Source organism: Ailuropoda melanoleuca, chromosome 13 (assembly GCF_002007445.2).
Source record: "Ailuropoda melanoleuca isolate Jingjing chromosome 13, ASM200744v2, whole genome shotgun sequence".
Taxonomy (NCBI): Eukaryota; Metazoa; Chordata; class Mammalia; order Carnivora; family Ursidae; genus Ailuropoda; species Ailuropoda melanoleuca.
In genome coordinates, this window is record NC_048230.1 from 28126818 (window position 1) to 28135811 (window position 8994).

The following is an 8994-nucleotide window of genomic DNA, read 5'->3' on the forward strand; positions in this document are numbered from 1 at the left end:
GGCCACATCAAGGTGGGTTAATTTTCCCAAGGCTGGTGGAGGACAGGATGGGGCAAGAAGAAAACAAAAGAAGAGTGTGAGTAAGGAAAGTGTCTTCGCTGAGAGGGGTCAGTGAGGAAGAGAGTCAGTGTCCCCTCCTCCCCAATGTAGTTCCCGGACCTCAGTGCCCAGGAGCCCCAGGGCTGAGCTGGAGTGTGGCGCAATACTGGGGAGGGGCAGCTGGACTACAGGTGGTGGCCAGGTGTGGATTCCTCTGGCCTCTCGCCCTCTCCCCTCTCTGGTTGCTGGGTCCTGAGGCCTGGGCTTCTCCCTACCCCACCACAGTGACAAAAGCTCCAACTTTACAGCAACCCCCACTCACCCCCACCAGCAACATACACAGCCCCTCAGCTGGGGAAAGCTGGGCTTAGACTCATTCCCCTTTCCCCTCCAGGCGTTTCTAGAGCAAAATTTCAGTGCCTTCCTTCCCTCATGCCCATTTGCTTTCCAGGCTCTTCTTGGTCCCCTGGCACGGGAGAGGCCCATAGAGGCAGATATTTCACAGGAGTGAAGCTTCCCACCACCCCTGTGTACCCTCGCCCACATCCTGCTTTCTTCCCCATCAAGGACTCCCTCCACCTGAGGTGGAAACTCCTGTGTCCAGAGAGGGGGCAGGAGGAGCCTGCAGGAAGTGAAGACGGGGTTCTGAGGTGAAGTATGAGGGAAGAGGGTGGCCAGTTCCCACTGCTCCTGTTGGGTGTAAGCAAGGATGGCACTGGCCCTTTAAGTGGGGGTGCCAGTCGATGCCCTCCCCCAGCCAACCCAATTCGTGGGCACACTGAGCATGTGCAGGAGCTGTGCAAGCGCAGGGGAGGGAAGTGGGGGCATAGATTCCGGAGGGAACTCCTCACCCCCCTACTTCCTGTAGCTGCCCCCACTCTCCTTCCTGGGTCTGACAAAGGAGCCCATGGTGCTCACCCACTCCCTTCCCCCACCCCAGCCCCGGTGGGTGCTGCCCTCTCGGGACGCTGGGTGTGCAGGGGGTGATGAGCAGGCCCTCTGGGGCCAGGGAAGTTGGGCAGCCCCCCTGCTGCCCTGAGTGACACACACACTCAGCCCAGTGCCATCCTCACGTCTCTGATGTGGGCGGTGGATAATCATCCTGCTGCTTAACATGTTCGATATCATTCCATTGGCACCAGGGTTTTTAAAAGAACCATCTACCTGTGACGAAGCTCTGCTCTGAAAATTAAAAACAGCTAAAAAGAGGAGGTCCCTGCCCCCTCCCCCAGGAGCTTCCAGTCTAAACTCCTCCGAGGAAGCAAATAGCTCAAAGGCTGTTAGTGCCTGTCCAGCTCCCTCCCTGGTTCTCTCCCTTCCCATACAGACAGTTGGCTCCCCAAGTCCAAGGCTCAAACTGCTGCTTCAACTGGCTGCATCCTCCAGACCACCCTCCCTCCTACTGTTCCCCCACCTCAAGCCATCCTGTTTCTGCAGTGACCATCCACGCACCCCCATACCTCAGCCCTCCTTCACCTTCCTGCCCCCCTTGGCACTTGCCCTCTTCCTCCTTTAATCTCTTAGCTCCAGATACCCTTATTTCGTTTTATTTTTTTTTAAAGATTTTATTTATTTATTTGAGAGAGAGAGAGCGCACAGAGGGAGAGGGAGAGGAAGAAGCATACTCCCTGCTGAGCAGAGAGCCTGATGCAGGGCTCAGTGGATCCCAGGACCCTGAGATCTTGACCTGAGCTGAAGGCAGACGCTTAACTGACTGAGCCACCCAGGCACCCCTGGGTACCCTTATTTGTAATCGAGGTGAAATTCACATAACAGAAAATTAACCATTTTATTTTTAAAATTTTTTTATTTTTAAAAAAGATTTTATTTATTTGACAGAGAGAGAGACAGCCAGTGAGAGAGGGAACACAAGCAGGGGGAGCGGGAGAGGAAGAAGCAGGCTCCCAGCAGAGGAGCCTGATGCAGGGCTCGATCCCAGAACGCCAGGATCACGCCCTGAGCTGAAGGCAGACGCCCAATGACTGAGTCACCCAGGCGCCCCTGAAAATTAACCATTTTAAAGTGAACGATTCAGTGGCATTTAGGATATTCACAACATGTGCAACCACCACTTCTATCTGGTTCCAACATTATCACCCCAAAAGGAAACCCCTGTCTCCATGAAGCAGTTACTCCCCACTCCCACCTTTCCCTAGCCCAGGCAACCACTAAGCTGCCTTCTTTCTATGGATTTACTTATTCTGGATATTCTGGTGGTCTTAAAAGCCGAGAGGGAAAGACTAGTCTCCTGGGTCCTGGATCTGAAATGACCTGAGAGGACCTCAGGGCCTGTTGTAGAGGGAGCACTGTGCCAGAAGGCTCCAGACCTGTGATCCATCCCAGTTCTGCTTCTAACTCAGGGGCCTCCTCTCCTTTGTTCAAGGGCATGGGGGAGTTGGCGTGTTGGATGCTTCAGGCCCATCCAGGATCCGAGGCCTGGCCAGGGAGCTTGTGTCTGGGAGTATGCTCCCTGGCCTGAAAAACAGAACACCTCCTTGATCCTCTTGGCTCCTCCCTGCCGGGTCCAAGCAGTACAGGTGGGTCCAGGAGACAGTGTGATTCATACTGTGGGGTTCGGGGTCAGATGCATGAGATGAGGCATCTTTGGCCCAGAGAGGTTGAGAAACTAGCAGCCAGTTCTGTTTGATTGTGTTTGAACCGTTGACCATTATGCTCTCCTGTCTTCAAGTTAAGGTTTAGCAAAGTGCTAGTCCTGTGGGAATGCTCTCGGATGGAAGCAGCCATAAATTTTACTCCTTGCAGGGTATTGTGTAATCAAGCGAAGAACTCCATTCCAAGGTGGTTCTTGGGAGTACCCTGGCCACCCCCTTCCCTTATCTTTTGGAGAGTGTTTCCTCCTTGCCTTCTCTACTGGCCTCCCTGGAATGACAGCTTTTGTGGGGGCTAAGAGGGGCTGCCTAGACCTTGAGCCCTTAGGGAAGGTGGGAAGCATGGCTTCTCTCTTCCCCAGATAAGATATCATTGCTGCCTTCACCTGGAACTCAGGTCACCTATGTTGCCATGACTGAACATCCGCCCCGACCCTAAACAGAAAGGCCTTTGTGGACCCAGAGAAGGGAGAGGACAGCACAGGCCTTGCCTGGCAGTGGGACAGGGCGTGCAGCTGGTTCCTGGTTGGCTGCGGCGTCCCGGCTGCCTGTGGGTCTGGACATTCCAGAGCCCACCTGCCCCAGCAATCCTCTCTCGACCCCATCCGAGATGCGCTGCCCAGATCAGCCCTTAAGGCACCTGCTGGCACCTACCTCATGACGACCAGGATGGGAGCCCTGCCCTGCTTTGTCCTTACCGCAGGGGCTCCCACAGTAAGTTCCCAGGGAGACTAAGCTTTGAGGAAGTTATTATGAGCCACATGGGGCATCCAAGAGCCCGCCTCTGCCACAGCTTGTCATTCCAGAGACAAGGAAGGGAAAGGGGTCTCTGTGGGCCCATAATTTCCCTGGCTTTTACTCCTTCCACTTCCCTTTCCCCTCCCTGGGGCTCTCCTTAGGCCCACACACACCCCGTCAGCCACTCAGACTCCTTACCATGGACCTGGTCGCAGGTCTGCACCATCATGCCTGGACCCAAGCCCTGAGCCTGCTGGGCTGGCCTGCTCCCTCTCTTCCCACTGGGTCCTCAGGCCCACTGTCCCTCTGGCAAGACATCCCCCTCCCTTTGCTCCTCAATCCCAGCCTCAGTTGTTCCCCCTTGGGCCTTTGAAAAAGAGGATCCTTTTCCTCTGGGCCCCTGGTCCAACTGTCCTTGCTGGTAGTTCCCATCAGCTGTATTTGTAGCCACAGTCATCTCCCGGGAGGTCTCCCGGGACTCATCCCACTCCCAGAATACCCCCTAAACAACTCCAGCTTCCTGACCTCCCTGGGCAGCGCTCCTCAGCTGCCTCTCTTCCCCCCACCCCTGGGCTCCAGGTGCTGGGGGCCTTCCCCCTTCCCCCACAAATGGCTACACAAGTGCGGTCCTAACACCCTTGAAAATTTTTTTCACCACCATTTGAAATTCCACGTTTATCGTAAACTACTTTCACATGTGTGTTTGTGAGTTTTCTATTCTTCTAGTTCTCCATCTCATTTTTTTTTATTTTTTATTTTTTTTTTATTTTTTATTTTTTTTTATTTTTTTTTTAAAGATTTTATTTATTTATTTGACAGAGATAGAGACAGCCAGCGAGAGAGGGAACACAAGCAGGGGGAGTGGGAGAGGAAGAAGCAGGCTCATAGCAGAGCACAAGCAGGGGGAGTGGGAGAGGAAGAAGCAGGCTCATAGCAGAGAAGCCTGATGTGGGGCTCGAACCCATAACGCTGGGATCACGCCCTGAGCCGAAGGCAGACGCTTAACCGCTGTGCCACCCAGGCGCCCCTCCATCTCATTTTTTTTTAAAGATTTATTTATTTGTTTGAGAGAGAGAGCGCGCAGGCACAGAGCCTGGGAGGGGAGGGGCCTAGGGGGAGGGAGAGAGAGAGAGAGAATCCCAAGCCCACTGACTGCTGAGCTTGGAGCCCAACTCAGGCTCGATCCAGGACCCTGAGATCATGACCTGAGCCGAAATCAAGGGTCAGACATTGGACCCGCTGAGCCACCCACGCGCCCCTCCATCTCATTTACTAATAAGCCAATCACACTTAAAAAAATATTCTACTGTGGGGCGCCTGGGCTCCCTGCTCAGTGGGGAGCCCGTTTCCCTCTCTCCCTCTGCCCCTCCCCACTGCTCGTTCTCTCTCTCAAAAAATAAATAAATAAAATATTTTTAAAAATTATTGTGCTCCATAATATGCTTTAGTATCCGATAGCTCTATTCTCTCATTATCCTCTTTTTACTAAAGATCCCTGGATATCCTTAGATTTTTTTTTCTAGAGTACATTTAAAAGCAGCTTGTCCAGCTCCCCTCCCCAAAGCATATCTTTCTTTTTCCTCCAGAGCATGTCTCCATCTACCCATCATCTACCTACCTACAAAGATACAGATAGATATGCAGATATCGACATAGACGTAGGTATCTTCAAGAGATTTCTAGACGTCACCTAATTCAACACTGATCTTGAGGCTGGATTAAATACCTTTCTGAATCTGTGACTGTCTCTTGTATTCTTTAACTATTTTTAAGGGTGTAGTTCAGTGGCATGAAGTACATTCGTGTTGTTTTGCAACCATAACCACCATCCATTTCCAGAACTTTTTTCTTTTCATCTGCCCAAACGGAGACTCTGCATCCACTCAACAATAACTCCCCATCCCACCCACCCCCAGCCCCTGGCAACCACCATTCTTCTTTTCTAGAAGCCTTTTGAGATGATCACTTCCCTGCTGCTTCCCGTCCAGCTGGAGTCCAGCTTCCCTCTCCTTGCAGAGCTCCTTTGTCCAACAAATCATTGCTCCTCAACTTGGCTGCTCCTCAGAATCACCTGGGAAAACATCTTAAAGTTCCGATGTCTGGATGCCACCCCCCGGAAATTCTGATATAATTCATCTGGGGATGCTGTCCAGGTGCCAGAGTTTTTAAGTCTCCCTGGAGGATTCTCCTGTGCAGCCAGGGCTGAGAACTACAGTTCTAAGAACTCCTAATGTTCTCTCTGCCCAGCTGTCTGTGACCACACGTACCACGTGTGGGGTGCCTCTCACTTGCCCACATCCCTGGGAGGACTCCTAGATGTCATGACCTCCAGTTCATAGATGCCAGACAAGGAGTCAGGGTGTCTGGGGAGTCTTGGAAGACATGGGGGTGGGCAGAGCTCAGATTAAAGAAGAAGGAGGTATAGGGGCGCCTGGGTGGCACAGTCGGTTAAATGTCTGACTCTTGGTTTTGGCTCAGGTCTTGATCTCAGGGTCATGATCTCAAGGTCAAGATTGTGAGATGGAGCCCTGCGTCGTGGCTCAGCACACTCAGCACGGAGTAGGCTTCAGATTCTCTCTTCCTCTCTTTGCCCCTCCCATACCTGCTCTCTTTCTCTCTCAAATAAATAAATTAAAAAAAAAAAAAAAAAAAGAGGAAGGATGTATTTCCATCAATCTCTCCAGAGATTCCTGGCCTCCACGGATGGGCCAGGGCTTATGAGGTAAGACCGGAAAACATGCTGAGGGCCCAGTCAGATTTTGAAACCTTGCCTAGCAAAGATGTGTTGCCTCACTGTCACAGCAGCAAAGCCAACCACAGCATGTGTGTGACATTGACTTCTGCCCCATCTGGGCAGGAGCGCCTCCGGACAGCGGGTTAACCCAGGCCTCTTGCTCCTTGCGTCCATCTGTGAACGAGTCCCATGTGTGTTTGCTGGGACTTTCAGAATCAAACGCTTTCTTCACTTCCCTTTTTAGTGCCTTTTTGATGATGCCTCATCGCATTTCTACTTGCTCACCCAGAGCAGAGAGCGAGGGCGGGAGGCCCCTTGGAGGCTTGGGCAGGAAGGATTCTCTAGAGCCCGCTGGGCTTCTCCAGGGTGGAGAATGGATAATGGAAATGAAGAGCACAGACTCTTCCCTGGGTTCAAATCCTGCCTGATTCCACCCACAGCTGCTCCCCGCCCACACACACAAAGGACAGGCGCCTTCTCCATTGCCTGCCTGGGCGCAGACACCGTCCTCTGCTGGCAAAGAGACTGCGTGTCTCCCTGGAAGCACCAACGGCTTCCAGCACTGTTTGTTTTCCGACAGATACTCACCGGGTGTTTGGTCTTCTAGGGCCTCGGGGAAAAAAGCACCGTGACCTGCGTGGCTCAGAGCAACGGAAATGTATTTTCTCATAGTTCTGGAGGCTAGAAGTTTGGAATCAAGGTGTGGGCAGGGCCGTGCTCCCTTGAAACCTGCAGGACAAGAAGCCTTCCTTGCCTCTCCTTAGCTTCTGGTGATTTGCTGGCAGTCTGTAGTGTTCCTTGGTTTGCCGCTGCATCACTCCAATCTCTGTGTGTCTGTCCCATATTTCCCCTTTGTATAAGGACCCCCTAATTACCTCCTTTCAACCTGATTACCTACGTAAAGACCCTAGTTCCAAAAAGGTTGTATTCTAAGGTATTGGGGATAAGGATTTCAACATATCTTTTTTGTGGGTGGGGAGACTCCATTCAGTCCATGATTCTGGGTGTCCATGCTGTGCCCAGCACTGTGCCAGGCACTGGGGATGTCGCAGGAAGCTTGATGGACATAATCCCTGTCCTCATGGACCTTATCCTCTCTTGTTTTAGCTATAGGTTCTTCCTCCTTTTTTTTTTTTTTAAAGCAGGCTCCACACCCAATGTGGGGCTTGAACTCACAACCCGGAGATCAAGAATCCTGTGCGGGGGCGCCTGGGTGGCTCAGTCGGTTAAGTGTCTGCCTTCAGCTCAGGTCATGATCCCAGGGTCCTCAGATCAAGCCCCGCATTGGGCAAGGAGCCTGTGTCTCCCTCTCCCTCTGCCTCTGCCTGCCGCTCCCCCTGCTTGTGCTCTCTCTCTCTCTCTGTGTCAAATAAATAAATAAAATCTTAAAAAAAAAAAAAAAGAGTCCTGTGTGTTACACCGACTGAGCCAGCTGGGTGATTCCCCCCATTTATAGCTTCTTATTTAATTCTAACTCTTTTTTTATTTTTTATTTTTTTAAAGATTTTATTTATTTATTCAACAGAGATAGAGACAGCCAGCGAGAGAGGGAACACAAGCAGGGGGAGTGGGAGAAGAAGAAGCAGGCTCACAGCAGAGGAGCCCGATGTGGGGCTCGATCCCATAATGCAGGGATCACGCCCTGAGCCGAAGGCAGATGCCCAACTGCTGTGCCACCCAGACGCCCCTCTAACTCTTTTTTTTTTAAAAAGATTTATTTATTTGTTTGTTTGTTTGAGAGAGAGCAGGGGGAGGGGCAGAGGGAGAGAAAAAATTTCCAGCAGACTCCCCGCTGAGTGTAGAGCCCCGCACAGGGCTGGACCCCACCACCCTGAGATCATGACCAGAGCAGAAATCGAGTCAGACCCTTAACTGACTGGCGCTCCTTAATTCTAACTGTTGTTCACAAATCACTCTGGAGTGTTCAAGCCACTTTCTTTCACTTGAGTTTATTTGGGCAATATCATGAGATTCCCGTTTCACAGATGGGGAGACCGAGTCTTGGAAGGCTGAAGTGACTTATTCAGGGTCACAGGACTAACAAGTAATAACACAAGTTAACAATCAGATTCAGTACTTGCTAGATACTACCCAGTGTGACCTCACACATTTCATCTCATTTGATCCCCACAAACATTTTTCAAGATGAGGGAATTGAAGTAAGTTGCCCAATGCCATGAGGCTAATAAGAGATTGCATTGGGATTTGAACCTAGACGGTCCAGCTCCTGCTTCCGTACTCTCCTCCACCACCATCTGGTTCTCTACAGTGAGACATAGCCTTATATGTTTTTTGGTGCTCTCTGCTCTATGCCAGCAAGTCAAGCCTGATTACTCGTGTACCCTCCATGCCTAGCAGAGAGCCATCTCTTTGTTCTTCCTTATCTAACTTATCTGAAGCTCCTTCTCTCTTCCTCTTCCCTTCTGTTCCCTCTCACTCTGGACAAAGTTCCTTTCCACATGTTTTATTTATTATATACAATATTTTGGACATAAAACAAACACCCATGTACCCACCACCCAGTTTAAGAAATAGCAACATTGCTACAACTGTTGAAGCATCTTATCACTCCCCAGTTGCACTCTGCCCCCTGGGGGGTGTGCACCCAGGATCCTAGATCGGTGACAGTCATTTCCATGCATCTTTAGAAACACAGAGTTGCTTTTGACTGACAGTAAGGAATTTTTGAGCTTGATTCTTGACAAGGAAACGTAGCAGGAGGTGGGGAATCGAGGGGGAGGCGTAGCTTGAATGGGATCTCTTTTGCAAATATATTATGCCAAAATAGTTCAGACACAGAAAGGCATATAGAACAAGAGAATGAACCCCCTGCTCAGGAAATGAAACATTAAAAATGATCCCCAGGGTTTTCCT

The 8994-nt window shown here is 51.0% G+C and overlaps 1 long non-coding RNA gene across 1 annotated transcript; it reads left to right on the forward strand.

Moving 5' to 3' along the window:
- Window positions 1-562: 562 nt before the first annotated feature.
- On the forward strand, window positions 563-7232 carry LOC117795755. The gene is made up of 3 exons (XR_004619883.1): window positions 563-689; window positions 2423-2576; window positions 6728-7232. It is a non-coding gene; the product is annotated as an uncharacterized LOC117795755 (long non-coding RNA).
- Window positions 7233-8994: the final 1762 nt, after the last annotated feature.